General features: G+C 38.0%; 1 long non-coding RNA gene across 1 annotated transcript; it reads right to left on the bottom strand.

Annotated features, from left to right (window-relative positions):
- Nucleotides 1-1,732: 1,732 nt before the first annotated feature.
- LOC126829747 (uncharacterized) lies at nt 1,733-5,571 on the bottom strand. The gene is made up of 3 exons (XR_007683509.2): nt 5,296-5,571; nt 3,018-3,244; nt 1,733-2,172 (listed from the first exon to the last, which is right to left on the bottom strand). It is a non-coding gene; the product is annotated as an uncharacterized LOC126829747 (long non-coding RNA).
- Between the last annotated feature and the right edge of the window lie 10,822 nt (nt 5,572-16,393).

The following is a 16,393-nucleotide window of genomic DNA, read 5'->3' as shown; positions in this document are numbered from 1 at the left end:
TTTTTTCATGTGTTCCAAGGTGTGCCGTTGGCTAAAAAGGTTGAAAACCACTCTTCTAGATTCATGTCTAACAACAACTAATTGCAGATAATCCTCTCTTCTAGCGTCTACATTTAAAATTTTCTCTGGCCTCTTGAATATCAAAGTTTATGTCGGTCGCAAACCGTTTTAGATCTGTTACGATATTTACACTAGGTACAATATTGGTCCATTTCGGCGCTAATGCACTTTCGTACACCTATAGTACTTCCCATGGTCTTATGCATTAAAACTGTTAAAGGGACAATCGAAATGATATGCATTAAAACTGTTAAAGACACATTAAAGGTACGATATAGTCTTATATCAGGTCAAATGGCCGGACAGGTTTTTAAGACCTGCCAATCCGGGTATGTTCTCAGAATTCACTTCCGTTCATTCCCAGTGGCCTTTTCGTGCAACATAGCTCGATTTCATCCACTTTCGGTCAAGGGAGAAAATTTTGTGGGCACCAGGGGACTCCCCGGGGTCAATATACGCCAAGAATACCCAATCTCGGAACCCGCCGGTAGGTGCTTCTGGGTGCTTACAGGCGGAAATTTGGTGTTTTATGGGGTATAGAAATTATATGCCCCAATTCCATTATGCTATTAACAAAATGGGGCATCAAATTGGTGGGGTATATAAATTGATATAATATATATGCCCCATATTAATGATGCCCCACTGGAACATTTTAGTGTCTGTATTATTATACATACTCTTCAAAAAAAGAAACGCACAGCCTATTTTTCATCATTTTTTTATTTGAACGGGGTCGTTCTTTCCATAGGCATAGATCTTACTTGTTTTTAATGTCATTATGTAAGGAGAAAAGAAATTCATGGTTGGTTTTAAATGTAAGGTCACTAGTTGTGACTGGTCATACTTTTTGCCGAAATTTTCTTTTTGGCTTGATTGCACCAAGACACATGATTTTAACAACTTCGCAAGCTTTTCGCAGGAAACCAAAATACAAGTCCTTTAAAATCCCGGGGATCTCGGTTTCAAAATCAGTTGCACATGTAAACACTTAACGAAGAATTGAACGAAGACCAACGCAACAACGCTATTGGTCGGTTACAAGCACGTGAATACCAGACAGATGTAGCCAGACTGCTGAATGTTTCCCAGAGTGCCATTTTTCGCCTTTGGGATAGGTACCGCCTAGCTCAGGTCAAACAAGAGTGATCCCACCTGCCCTGGACCGTCACACCCCGTTACGTTATTTGCGGAAATGGCTCACAACAGCGACTTCTACGGCGTAGAATCTCGGACCAGACAGTCCATAGACGCTTACGTGAAGCCGTATTACGAGACAGAGCTGTTGTTTTGAAATACGCCGACACCGTCAAATCCGACTTCAACGGGTTCAGACATACAGGTTATGGCCACAGCAACGCTGAAGAACAGTTGGTTCCTGAGACGATGGTAGAGCGTGGGTATACCGACGACGAAATGTCACTATGTGTTTCTTTTTTTTTTTTGAAGAGTATATATATATATGGTGACATATTTGGAGATGTGATTATGGTTGGCATCTTATGGTGACCCTGACTATAGTCTTCTATCTCCTGATTAACTACTATCCATGGAAATCATGTACGTCACTTATGGTTGTCATGGTTGGTGTTATGGCCTTAAATATAAACAAAGCAAACAAAAATGCATGATAAGAAATAAATATTTTTAATGCCATTGAAAGCTTGCCATATCCAGATACCACGAGCCAATGTATTTCTGTCGATTCTGTTCATTACCTATGAAATACCCCAAATGGCGAATTGCGCGGGGAATTGTTGACCATTCATTGTGGATTGGATAGCTCGTCATTGATTGTTGTTATTTTTTTAGGTATATATCTATATTTGACAACAGTACTTTTTTCGTATACAGTGGTATCAAATTCTAATCTACCTCTCATTTCTGATTGAACCTTATTAAAGTACCAATGTTCTAAGCAATCGTAAGCGAGGGGTTCGAATTCATAGTTTAATTTATTAACAAAAAGCTTATTGCCTGTTGTCAACACATGTAAATCGGCGACACCCTCGATACAAATTTGACGAACAAACCGTTTACTACCACATTCAGTCTTGTTAAACCAGATTTTATGCCGTGTAAAATAGTCCCTTCTTCTGTTCTCAATAGTACCTGTAATATATATATATATATAGAGAGAGAGAAATGGAGTTTAACGTCCACTCGTGATAAACTAGGGCATTTCAATTTTATTTCAGTAATTGGCTTACGCGTAGGAGTCTTTAGCTGTTAGAAACCACACGAGGTTGGACAGGCGATCTTACTGCTTGTCGCGTGCAAGCGGAGAATGAAACTACGCCACTTGACTCAATGGCAGACTCTGTGATCTAACTAGCACATGTTAAAAACCTTATCGGACCGTAACCACCTGGATTATGGCCACTGATTGTTCGAAAAATCGCGTTTTTAGCTTGTGAACCCCCTACAAGTCACAATTTCTATTTAATTTTAAAAACCGTTTAATTATACGACATGTATCGCCATTACACCCTAATGATGGTTGAGTTTCGTGAAAATCCGACCGAAACTCTCCAACAAAATGGCGCTCCTTGAATACAAATAGTGTAAAAGTATGTAATATCAAGACTGTGGACCCTGCAGAGATCATAATTTTTATCCGATTTTGAAGAAGCTTAAAATATATGAGTTTATATCCAAAAGATCTCGGCCCCTTTCGGTATTCGCGCATATCAAGCCATAGCTTTCTGGATTATAGCCGAAGATTGTACGAAAAATCACATTTTTAGCCTCGGAACCCTCTAGATGTCACAATTTTTACCCTTTTTAGTATCCTTTTTATCACAATTTTATACTTTTAGTATAAAAGTACTTAATACAAAGGTTGTTGACCCTCCTCTAGAGGTCACTATTTTTGTCCGATTTTTTTTAAACTTAAAATAAGTGTTTAGATCCCAAAGATCTCAGTTTTGTTTTAATTTAAATATAGCAGTTGATACCTGTGTACGATCCGGGTATTTGAAGATGTTTGTTATTATTTAAGGATGTGAAGTATGTTTCGTCAGGTATGCCTGTCAGTTTACACCACCGTAAAAAATCTGTAGCCGTTTTATTATGCAAAACGTAGTCAATAAATTCCCTGGAAGCTGTAAAATGCACAGGCCCTTTACACGGGGTGATACCATGCGGAGCACGGGGTCGGCCTGCAATACGTTCTCTGTTTAACCTGCAATAAAAAAAAAATCCTAAACAGTAGGGTTTCAGGAATTACACTCTTTAAGAAGGAAATATCGATTGTAATGAGATGAGGATGATGAACTGTGGAGTTGGTGATGAAACTGTTGTTAATACATATCATATTAAAGATGCATTGTGTAAGATTTAGATCAGTGGTTCTCAAACTTTTTTTGCCAACGGCACACCTTGGAACACATGAAAACATAGCGGCACACCTGGCTATGAAACCGTAGACAGAGACTGGTAATAGACACATAGACGGACTCGAACTAAATAAAGAAAAAACACAGATATGAACTTATCAGTAGACACCAGTGAATACTCAATTGGGATCATGTGGTATTTCGCATTTTCTTAGTGTGCCGTTCAAAATTCTGCGGCACACTGGTTGAGAATCACTGATTTAGATACTGGTCGTTCCTTCTATACTAGTTCAAAAATAGATAATGGTTAATATACTGAAAATTTCAGTCAAATTACTTTATTTTGGGGCGAAGTTATCAGTGTTTGAAGATGGGACAGGATAGTCTCGATCGTCATGAATCATTGCTACAGCAATAAACAAAGTCTCGATTAGATTATTTAATGTTATAATCCTCTTTATGGCATAGAGAGTTATGGGCTTTTCAAGTGAAAAAATGTCTAAATCATAATTCATAACATTAGAAGCTAGAAAATAGACATGCAATATCTCTTACATAATGCACCTTTAATAGGGATGCTGATGGTGCAGATCTCAAGGAAATGAAATGAAACGAAATGGGGTTTAACGTCCTACTGTTTTGCACCGATTGGGAGAATGAAGACGGGCTACGGCCTACTCTTATATCGAATTCCAACCGCCAAGGCATCTTGTACGTGCACGCCAATGTATACACGGAACCTCGGTTGTTCGTCCCATCCGAACGACTAGACAACCGGGAGCGAACCCGCGACCTCCAGACGAACGAGTCAACATCTTATCCCGTTAACCACCGTTCACCCCCGCTCATTATGATGGTCATAGGCGTACAAGTCGGGGGGGGGGGAGCATTTTATGACCTTTCGTGTAGACGGGTAAAGTGAAAACAAAAATTATTATTTCATCTAGTTGGCAAAATAAAGTGCCCGAAATCAATAAATATAACTGCCACAAACGCGTTTTCCGGCTATCCCAGCCCTTGAATACAGCAATTTCAATGTGGTCCATTATAGCCTACCTTAGATGGTTGACCTGAATCCAAACAACCAATCAATCGTCGCAGGGTATGGGGGCCTCACGCTCCCGGAGAAAGTTTTCAAAATATAACCCCCGCAAACGCGTTTTTCTGCTATTTTAGCCCGTGAGTTAAGCAACTTCAAAGTTGTCTAATTGTTTTGTAACAGAAATCTCACTCTATGCCGAACTGAATTCCAACCATCCATAGTCAATGCAGTACAAATTCGTGGTATTTAATTAAAAGAAAAGTTTTTCGAAATTTTCTTTGCGGGTCGATACACGGTAATATCCGTTCCTTCGCCTCTCGCAGAAGACCGGCGCTGCCGTCTGTAACCCAAAATGTCTTCGGGAATTTCGGGTTCTGCCCCCGACGTAACAGTCATCGAGCCAATCTGTTTCACAGAGAATTACGCGTCTCGTATAATATCTCTGTCATAGATGACTGCCTTAACACGTGCTGTCACAGCACGCGGTGTGAATCATTGGCTGAATGGCGCGTGCATTGTTTACATAAGACATAACTGCTTCGGAGAGAATGCTGCATTTTAGTCAATTTAATACCCATTTACACTAAATCGGAAATAATTTTTACCTACAAATACGTCAAACCCCTTTATTTATTTTTCCAATATATACAAAAAATGTTTTAGAATTTAATTTGTCGCAGGAAAAAAGTTAATATTTCTAGCTCATTAAGCCGCATCAATGTCATCCTTATCAGTGATTGTCGCGGCCAAGCAAATATTCACTGCGGATCAGTGTGTCATCGAGCCCGTACGACTATGAGGATGGTGGACAAACTGATACTACTTCTGGCGATAAGGATAGTGTACTATACTTACTCTTTCGCTGACCCTCGTATGTCATTCGCCCCTTTAAAAGCCTCCAGAATTCGAACAAGCTGATAATTCGTTTTTAAAGGGTATTCCTGTCCTGTTAAATTGATCACATATCGCCACTTTACTTTGTGAACAAATAGTTCTTTCAGACAGTTTATTTCTGGTTCCAAAACACTGAATTGTCCCCAGGTAACAAAAATTCTTTTGGAAGCCATGAAAACATTAGGAAGACACGAAATAATGGAGTGAAGAGCCAAAAATACACTTGGCGATGCTTTCTTATCAAGATGGACGCAATAGACATTATGCGGTCTATAAATAGCCTTTAGCAGTCGTTCTATTTGTTCCACGTGCTTGTAAGCCAGTAAAGTAAATGCGACGGGGAACTTCTTCTCCACTTCAGTACTGTTTTTTAGCAGGTACCCTCTATTGGTTACATATCTGGTGCAATTAGACGTATAAGATGGGTAAGCGTCTGGGATTATAGATTTTCTTGGGTGTAGTTGTGTGTAATGTAAAGCTTGTCTTATGAGGGTTTCATTTGGGCGTTTCAGTAGCAACTCACAATACTGATTCTCGTGCAAGTCAGGTGATTGAAACATTTGTCCATCATTGAACAGGGTGTGGTGAACAGGACGTATATTTAGTACCACAAAATAAACTATCACTGCAGTGAGTAGAAATAAGCCAACTTGCTTTCTTCTACCGAATACCTGCAATGGAAAAGCACATTTTTAAATTGCACTGAGTTCAAATACGCACTGCAGTGGAAAACGAATAAACACAATGAGGTAATGCTGAGGGACAGGGGTGGGCTGGGGATGTATTGCCCTGACAGCAGCGCTTCCGCCTACTCAACATCGAACTCCAAGTGTCGATGTTTCCTTACGTGTATTTCAAACAACGTGTACACGGAACCTCGGTAGATGCTGGTCATTGACAGGCCACCCATTCAAACACCACTGACATGCGGTGCCAGATTTACCCACATGCTTGGCAAGCTGGAACCGAGGAACTCAAGATCTCAGGGGCCCCGGCCAAGGTGCACTATAGTCATATATGCAAAAACAAAAGAAACCGGAAATGGGTGATAAAGCTCGAATCCGATGAGATTTCCTACTAGGGTATAGGGGTGTTTGTGGCTATGTGCCCTCTCTTCTGAAAAAAGTGCCCGCATTTCTGAAAACAGATGATTAGTAACTGTACTTATCGTTAGAGAGAGAGAAATGGGGTTTAATGTCCACTCAACACAAACTAGGTCATTTCGGGACTAACACATGGTTCAATTTCTATTTCAATAATTCCCTAGATGTCACAATTGTCATCTGATGTTGATGAAACTTGAAATGAATGTTTATAACCCAAAGGTCTTGGTGTCTGTAGATATTCGCGCATATCAAATCATAACTTCCTGAATTATGGCCCCTAATTTTAAGAAAAATCGCGTTTTTAGATTTAAAAACACGTTCGAATATATCCCCGTTACACCACAATGTCGGTTGAGTTCGAATTTCGTGAAAATCGGACCAAAATTGTCGGACAAAATGGCCACCCCTCGTTCGCAAATAGTGTTAACATATGGTATATCAAGTTTGTGGACCCTCTAGAGGTCACAATTTTGATCCGATTTCGATGAAACATGAAATACATGTTTATAACCCAAAGATCTTGGTTCCTGTCGATAATCGCGCATATCGGATAGTAACTTCCTGAATTATGGACCCAGATTTTACGAACAATCGCGTTTTTAGATTGTGGTCCTTCGAGAGGCCACAAGTATAATACGATTTTAATGAAACCTGAAATACCAGTTTATAATTGTGTAAAAGTGTGTAATACACAGGTTATGGGCCCTCTAGTCTAGACGAAACTTAAAATATATGTTTATATCCCGAAGATCGCGGTCCCTTTCCATATTTGCGTACTTCAGACCATAACTTTCTGGATTATAGCCCATGATTGTTTGTAGAAAAAATCGCCTTTGTTTTTAGCTTGTTCTCTATCCATCTCTTGCAAAATGTGGGCGTATTTTGCCTGGCAACCCCTGGTTTCAAAATGGATGCCAAATTTGCTAATATAATGGCATTTTCCCCGTATATAACCAGTCACTAACTCATAAGATATGACTTTTACTATGTCTTTTATATGGTTTTCGATGTCTCTGGTTTTAAAAATGAATTTTTAAAATCAAACATGGTAGAAATTCAAAATGGCGTATTTTAAATTAATCGTTATTTTTCCCTTTTGTCTTTCACACGATTTTAGTTATCAATCGGTCGAATACAAATCACAAAACATTAATTTCGAAATCCAAAATAGCCGCTAGACCCAAAACATTCTATCTAATTTATTCTAAGTCGACAATCTTGTGGAATGTGGTACAATACAGGCATATAGGGGGTCTGAGAAGAAATTTGTGAACAAAACGATTTTTTTCTCTATGTCTAATATCTCGTGGATGGATGATTGGATAAACTAATGTTCCAGCAAAATAGAAAGAAATCCCCCATCACCCTCCAAACCTTGCCCTGATGGCTTTCAAAAGGAATGGTACCAAACAATAATACTTACACGGAAATCCACAAATATATTAAACATTGGATTTGTTTGATTCCCTCTCTGAACTAAATACCGTATTAAGCTGTATCCTAATAAAACTGCAGTAAACTTCTGTGATACTTATGAAGTTTCAAATCAATTAATATTAATTGGCCCTACTCCTTGTCACGTACAACGGGAATCGATACCACGCCAGTTGACTCAATGACAGACCTTTATGATACAGCGCGCATGTGCTAACCATTCGCCCCGCCCCCAGTAAATTTATGAACAGACATCATGAAACAAATCGAAAACGTCGCTTTTATCAGATTAATCTTTTATTTGGAAACTGATAGTATTGATTAACCATCATGTACACACAGAATTGTATTATGAACATTTTGAGCCATATTACATATCCATAGGTGAAACTGCTGAGGAGTTATGAAGGTTTTCCCGACTCGCACTGTTTCAAATAAAATTTTTAAAGGTGACCGCCAAACTGACATTTGGCAAGGTGACCCGAAAGTCCATCAACCAATTTTGGACACTTTAGACCTAAGGCTAACTGAAAATCATAGTTAAATCTGTCACGTGACTGAAACGCCGCAACAGGCAACCAAGTATGAACATGCTATCGAAGGCAGAATGTGTAAGCGATGATATGTACACACAAGTTGGCGACTTGACCAGAAATTTGTTCGCCGGCCATGTTAAAATGTAGAAATGGGTTTGTGGGTTGGGGTTATTTTTTTTTTGAAAAAAAAGGGGAGAATACTCTTGGCCTGTAGGCTTGGATCATGGTGTAAACGCAGTAAGACTCACTATAGACACATCTGCAGGGAAAATGTCGGCAAATCAGAGAGAAAAGTATATTATTATCCGACAAATTCGAAGAACAATAATTGAAAACCTTATTAATGATTAACTGGACTGTAGATTCCCTTAAACAATACATTATGCAAGAACTAAATCTGCCTATTACATGCCTTTCTTTAGGCCTGAAATGTTATATTAACTTATAATTAGACATTAATTAACGTATCCAGACCATAATCAACTCAATGTGATCTTATGTGTCGGATTTTCACTGGATTTGAATCCGATCTGCTGCTCAACGCTCTTTGATGATTAAGTGCAAAACTGGATAATCGAGACTATGTGGGTTTTTTTTTTATCGTAACTGGGCTGTAGATTGAGCAGTCTACCTGAAACCACCGCACACTTTTCAGTTTTATCTGTACCATAACTAAAAATACAATAATAATGCTTTATCTGTTATCATATGTTAATTTTTCACCCTCCTCCCAGGAGAGAGAGAGAGAAATGGAGTTTAACGTCCACTCGACACAAACTAGGTCATTTCGGGACTAACATATGGTTTAATTTTATTTCAATAATTCGCTTGTGCGTAGGGGTCTTTAGCAGTGGAATGGAAACCGGAGGACCCGGAGAAAACCCACGAGGTTGGACAGGCGACCCTACTCCTTGTCACGTACAACCGGGGATTCGAAACCAGGCCAGTCGACTCAATGACAGACTTTATGATACAGCGCGCGCACGCTAACCATTCAGCCTTCCAACCCCCCCTTCTCCCAAGGAAGCAAATATGTTTGGTTTATTTTTGTATCTCATACTCAATTCTTTAAAGATGCATTATGTAAGATTTAGATAAAGAGTTAACAGTTCTCACTATTATAGTTTAAAAAATAGTCACGATTATTCAATTTTAAATTAGATTATTAAATGGCGATCGTGTTTCAATCCATTGAAAATCGCGATCGTGGGGTTTTGGAGAGTTCATTATGGGCTTGTAAAGTGAATAAATAATATAACATTTGAGGCCAAAAGAAAGACCTGTAATAGGCAGATTTAGCTCTAACATAATGTATTTTTAAATTAAAAAAGAACATTACAGTTTAAAGCAATCGTTGGACTCTCTTTGTGGTTAATTATTAGAATCAGCTCAATGAAAACAATTTCGTTCCGTTTTATTAAGTCGTTTATTTTTGTCCTCAATAGACAGGTGTCGGTATGAGAGAGAGAGAGAGAGAGAGAGAGAGCTGTGACTTTCGGGACTAAATTTAGCTGTATAATTTGAAAGTATAAGCATGGGATGGTAACGTTAATCGACCCTACCATGTTCGTTAGCCTTTATCTTTATTCGATAAAAATCTAATGATGTATTTTAATAACTACCACATGTTTCCGTTTCATACATATGTTTTGATCTGTCGTTGTTCATGCCTGAATAAATTTCTCTTTTCTGTTGGTGACAGATGCTAAAATAAGACAAATAACAAATGAATTATACTATTTTAGTTGTATTAATTTTAATTCATTAATTAACAAGATTATTTCCATATTAACTTAGTTGATAATTACGTGGAGAAATCAATTTTCGCTATCAAGCAAGGGGTGGATGGCCGAATGGTTAGCGCGTGCGCGCTGTATCATAAGGTCTGTCATTGAGTCAACTGGCGTGGTTTCCATTTCCCGGTTGTACGTGACAAGGAGTAGGATCGCCTTCCAACCTTGTGGGTTTTCTCCGGGCCCTCCGGTTTCCTCTCACTGCTAAATGTAACACTTTGGTCCTTAAGACAATTTTGGTTCTTTGAAAAATTGTTGCTTCACCCTGTCTATAGAGTCAAATCACACGTACTTAATGAACATAAAAAAAAACAGTGATAGTTTGGTAAAATCATAACCATTCTCAAAATATCCATCAAATTCTATATGTGGTTGGTAGACCAAATGCTAGGTAAAGTTTCCACCTTTAGTCTTGTGAAATAAAGAGGTTTATTCCATATTTGGGATGGAAATTAACGTCAAGGCTATATAAGATGTGCAGAAATTAGGGGGCTATAAAACAGGGTGTAGAGCGAGATTGAACAGAGCTCATCCAGATATTCCTAGCAGCTATTATTATTGAGAACGAGGAACCTTCAAAGCCATTACAGCTTAACAATAAAGTTGTAAGAACCATTTATTCTGTAGTGTTATTACGATCACGAAGAAACAAACACAACAAGAAAAGAAGTCCGATAGTGAAATAAAATTGAACCATAGGTTAGTCCCCCCCCCCCCCCTTTGACCACACATGGGAAAAAATACAATATAACTGTTTAAAATTGATGTATGGCACAATATCGCGATACAACAGTCTTTTATTAATGCGATCATCAGAGGACGCATATTATGTTTTAATACCGACAATTGAGGACTGTGTGTATGGTGAACACCAACAACCGAGTACACTCACATCCGAGGACGTTACAAGTGTATATCAATAATATAAATTGAGTGGGTTCAACATTCTATATCCGAGAACAGGCGACTTTTGACCGCATGATCAGCCTACTGAAAGAACATTTTTTATTGATTCAGCCACTTAAAACTTTTAATTTTCTAAACCAGTCTGACTGAGGTCGTACAGACTGTATGTGAACAATCGAGGACTTGTGTTCTTGACACTTATTGTGGTCTTTAACCCGTAAATAACTACGTTTTTGTTCTCCCTTTGACCACACATGGGAAAAAAGACAACATAACCGTTATAATTGATTTGCGGTGCAATATTGCGATAGAAGAGGGGTTTTTTTTATTAACGTGACCAACCGAGGACGTACGGACAAATGGGGACTTTGTGTATGGTGAACACCAACAACCGAGTACACACACACTCACATCCGAGGATTTTTTAAGTGTATATCAATAATATAAATTGGGTGGGTTCAACATTCTATATCCGAGAACAGGCCCCCTTTGTCCACAGAAGTAGCTCATTGAAAGAATTTTTTTATTATTGATTCAACCACTGAAACTTCTAATTTTCGGAACCAATATAAGTGAGGTCTTACAGTCTGTATGTGAACAATCGATGACTCGCACACAATCAAATACATGGGAAAATTATTTATGGGAATCTGGATCTCTAATATGTAATCCCAACATTTACATTGCGACAGTAACATAATTCATCATCAGCATCACATTAACATATCATCGTCATTATCAGTTTGTAATGGCCTGAAAATGATTGGAGAAGTAGAAGAAAGGCTGTGGACGATGGGTGAGAATACACGAGAAAATTATAATCTCTAATTAACTCTATATTATTAATTAAGGAATTATTTGGTAAATGAGACCAGAAGGACAGTGAACTGAAACGAAGGGGAAACGGAGGCAAGACGGGGGAGCGCAGCGAGTGTAGATGGGGGAAATTTAAAGTTAATATCTTAAAATATAACCGTTTAAGATATTAACTTGAGCTTTTAAAGTACTAACATTTTCAAATTTCAACTTGACCTTAATCTTTTAAGATATTAACGTAAACTTTTAAGATATGAAAGATACATTCTCACGAAAGTATTTATAGGGTAGTTATTTCCAATAGAAGTATGGCAAATTTGGTATATATGGAACGTAGAGACGCCCAATCTTACTAGAAAAATACTGGATGGGGCAGGCACTGGACAAGAATGTCAGGGTATTACTTACTGTTAGCCCAACGGCTTATTGTCTGCCAGATTAACTTAGTAAGCTGTTACTATTTCTTAATCAAACAGTTAAGTGGTATTTGGAACACTGAGTGGTTTAAATGTGCAGAAGACCCTACAATCAAACGGCGGAAAAATAATTTGGCAGAGGATAATCAAAGAATTTACTTATGTTATCCATTTTCGGCCAAAATGGTGGCCATATTGGATCAAAGATGGCCGCCATTGCTCGAAACACGTTGGAGTATAATTTTTGGAACTCGAAAACATATTAAAATAAATATTATTACACATATCTGGCCCATTCGAGGATAAAACTCTCGAAAAAGACATTTTTGGTCGCCATTTTGGCGATCTACACTCACTTAACTTTAACCCAAACTTTAAATCTTTCAACGGTAAGTAGGTGCTAGATAAATGATTACAGCCACTAGTTGTATGGTTATGTAGGCCTCCAAGACGTGCAGTAGAACGGATATAAGCAAATCGAGTTTCGGGACTATTTTCCTAGTCTAATACCGTGCCGGTTAACGCCAGAATAAATTGGCCCATTATGTTAATCACGATAAAATAATCACTTTATAGACGTAGGACTAACTTCCTTGTGAATCTGGAAAGCTCTATCGATGCCTCCCGATCTATTTTCCTGACAATGCAAGCATTAGAACTTTTCGCAGTTCTTCCGTGACCTCTGTAGCACCATGGGCCTTCTGTCAGACGTGGAGAGCGGGAGATCCTAATCGGTCGCCACATCCTACATACGACCCATGCATCTTTTCTTACTACATATCTTAGTAGCCTTGTGATCGTCTAGAATTTGCCTCTAGCTGTCTTTACTTCTGCTTCACGTGGTGTATTTACTTCTTACTGTTTTCTTAAGACGTCTGTCTTCTCAGTAGTTATAACAATGCAACTGTTCGTTTTTACATTTTATATATCAAGCTGGATACATATAAGCATAGTATAGATTACAATACTAAAGTCGATCTCAAACCCTAGCCAGCCAGACTCGATATGGGCGAGTCTGCTGAATAGAAACTTCTACATCTTTTCCCTTCTAGAACCAAGCTGCTGTCTAACGAATTCTCACAAATATGATAGTTTTGTAGCTTTTGGCTTTGGATCTTCAATTATCTAATTAGTCAAATATGATGTAAATAATTACAGTGATTGGTCAAATAAGCCAAATAACGCAATCGTAAATTTCCGTCACATGTTTTTCGACACAATCTATCCTTGAACTTAGAACCCCTTTCCTGTTATTCTCACGCTATTTCACAAACAATTAATTTGCGTTTTAAATAAACTCATACTACAGCTACTATACTGACAATAGAGAATAATTTGTAAAGATAAAAAATGTTGTTTAACCCATCTTATTTCTCTATTCCTTGTCTATAAATTTAAAAACAATGTCGCAACGATGATAGTGCTACACCTCCCGATGGGTCCACATGGCTCGCGATGCCCCAGGAGCTCCCCTAGGACACCTGAAAACCTGTTCCCGACGCCTTCTATCTTTAGTACATCGGCAAGGCAAAAATTGCCCAGTGGTACCTACGCATTATATAAGACAATTGTAACTAGCTTAATATGCTTTAACAAGTGTCACTACTTGAAATTGCGCGACTTATTGATATTTCAACTGTTGATAACTCATTATTTTATCTTTATCATTTCGGCAATAATCTTATATGTTACGCTAGGTAAAAATCTCGAAATTTCAGTCAGAAGTAATATAATGACTAGATGGCTAGATTTTTAATATCGTACGGGTTTAAAACGGTTAAGTTTAGATATGGTATAAATAATAACTTATTTCTCCCACGTGACCATATATGATGTGTATGGTAAACATCGGTTAACTGAGGACTTGATACACTCGCTGTCCAATAAACACTCACCACGGACTTGATACACATAATCATATTTTCCCTTTTAAGATCACACACACGAAAGATACACCCCAACTGTAGAATACCGCCTAACGCGGATCACCTCAGATCGACCTTAAAATCAAATGGGTTATTAAATCCGGGCGTCTGAACACCGTTACAGTCCTAGATTTAGTTCAAAAAGTCCTGGGATGAACCGAGGACGCCTTCGGTTGACACAGGTCCGCGATTAGAAGGTGTGTATTCAGATGTGTATCCTCGATATACACCATATACAAACGCATACGCATACGCACACACACAACCCCTCATGCGATCGTTTATCCCTCTAATTGTCTTCTCTCATTCAAAGTAATAAGGCACCTTTAACCCGATGAAAGAGTCTGTCTGAAATTATTTATCATATTACACAACAGATGTTGCTATCGATATAATTATTTACAAATTTGCGGTTATTAATATTACATACATTTTTTACGCTGACGCCAGAGTGACTGGATGTGTTCAGCCACGACTGACATAAAATCCACTTCTGAGAAAAGAACAAGATCTTATAATCTGTAACAGAAACTGTAGTATATTCTGTTTGAACTGCAATAATGGAGTGGATATTATTCTGTTACATACTCTCTAAATAGCTTGGATACCGTGTTATGAACCGCAACTTACTTGAAAGCTGTGGTACTCTATGTATCAATTAAACTGCAATTCCGTTGTTGGCTAGACAAAAGGATAGAAAGGATATTCTGTTATTGACTAAACAATCAAACTGGTAGAAAGGATATTCTGTCCTGTTATTGACTACACAATCAAATTGTTAGAAAGGATATTCTGTTATTTGCAAAGACATGTCCTTATTCACTACAATCTACTTGATCCAATAACCCATTCCATAGCAAACATATTCTGAAGTCTTTTTAGATATTACGGTAAGTCGATATTCAATTTATTTTTTTCCTCGGCAGTTGGAATTCGATATATAAGAGAAGGGCGTAGGGGCCAAAAAAAATCTCTACTCATAGCACACTGTACGTCGTATGTCCGACATCACGAGACCAGTCGATGCAGCCAGAACAGTAGGACCTTAAACCCCACCACCTCATTTCATAGAATAAATTAAACAGAGAGTTTATTTTGGCATATCAAAATTCAGAATATTTTCTTTGTAAATTTTTAAGTCAGTCCCCTCTTTTACCTCCCAGCTTTATGAAAACTTGTAAATGCAAACAGTGAAAGATGTTCATTGGGGCAACTCATAAAAAAATACCTAATGAATTTCGATCTTTTCGGATAGTAGAGTTTGAACGATTTTTGTGAAATGATCTTTTAGTCTTCATTTTCACTTGGGGCAGTTCATAATATACTTTCTATAAATATCGTTTAATTATTTAAACCTTTTGGTGAAATTGTCCATCACGTAATAAGTAACAACCATATCGATTTTCAGAATTGTGGGATTGTAAATATCGCACCCGTTGTGCAGAGTTATCTTTCCGATGACATTGTGACTGTTAGAACTTGGAAAATATTTTACTGTGTAAAACTTGCCGTGTGGGGCTTCTCGATAATAAGTTTTAAAGCAAATTATTGGAGTCGCATTGGGATACATACAAAAAAACCGATAGCGTGTATTGCATTATTTCGTTTATAGTCAACGAATCCCAGATAATTGATTTGTTTATCTTTTCAGGAAATCGTTGGAAACTTGTCAGCATGGTTTCAGGTTACATTTCGTCTTTTATGGTAAAATACCTCAAATATATTGCTGGAATCTTTATAATTATTTTAATAGTTCACTCCAATATACTCTCGCATTATTTAGGAACGCGATTGCCGTCATATTTAAAGTCTATCAGGAATTTGGAAGACAGGAATCACCCCACAGATACATCGGTTACAAATAATCAACATCTACATGACGGAAATAGTTCTTCGAATAAGATCAGCAATTTCGAATCTATCATCAATTTAGAATATGGAAGTAGTCATTCCACAGATGCAGCGACTGCAAGTCATAACCAAATTCCAGCTGAAAAAAGTTCCGTGGATAAGTTCCGCAGTTGCTCCAGAGATGCATCTTTAAGTACTTTCGATAAAAGAAAGAATCCCATATTTAATGGGGAATATTTATTGAACAATAACAGTATTTGCTGCGGACCTACACCA

Source organism: Patella vulgata, chromosome 8 (assembly GCF_932274485.2).
Source record: "Patella vulgata chromosome 8, xgPatVulg1.2, whole genome shotgun sequence".
NCBI lineage: Eukaryota > Metazoa > Mollusca > Gastropoda > Patellidae > Patella > Patella vulgata.
This window is presented reverse-complemented; position numbering and strand designations above follow the sequence as displayed.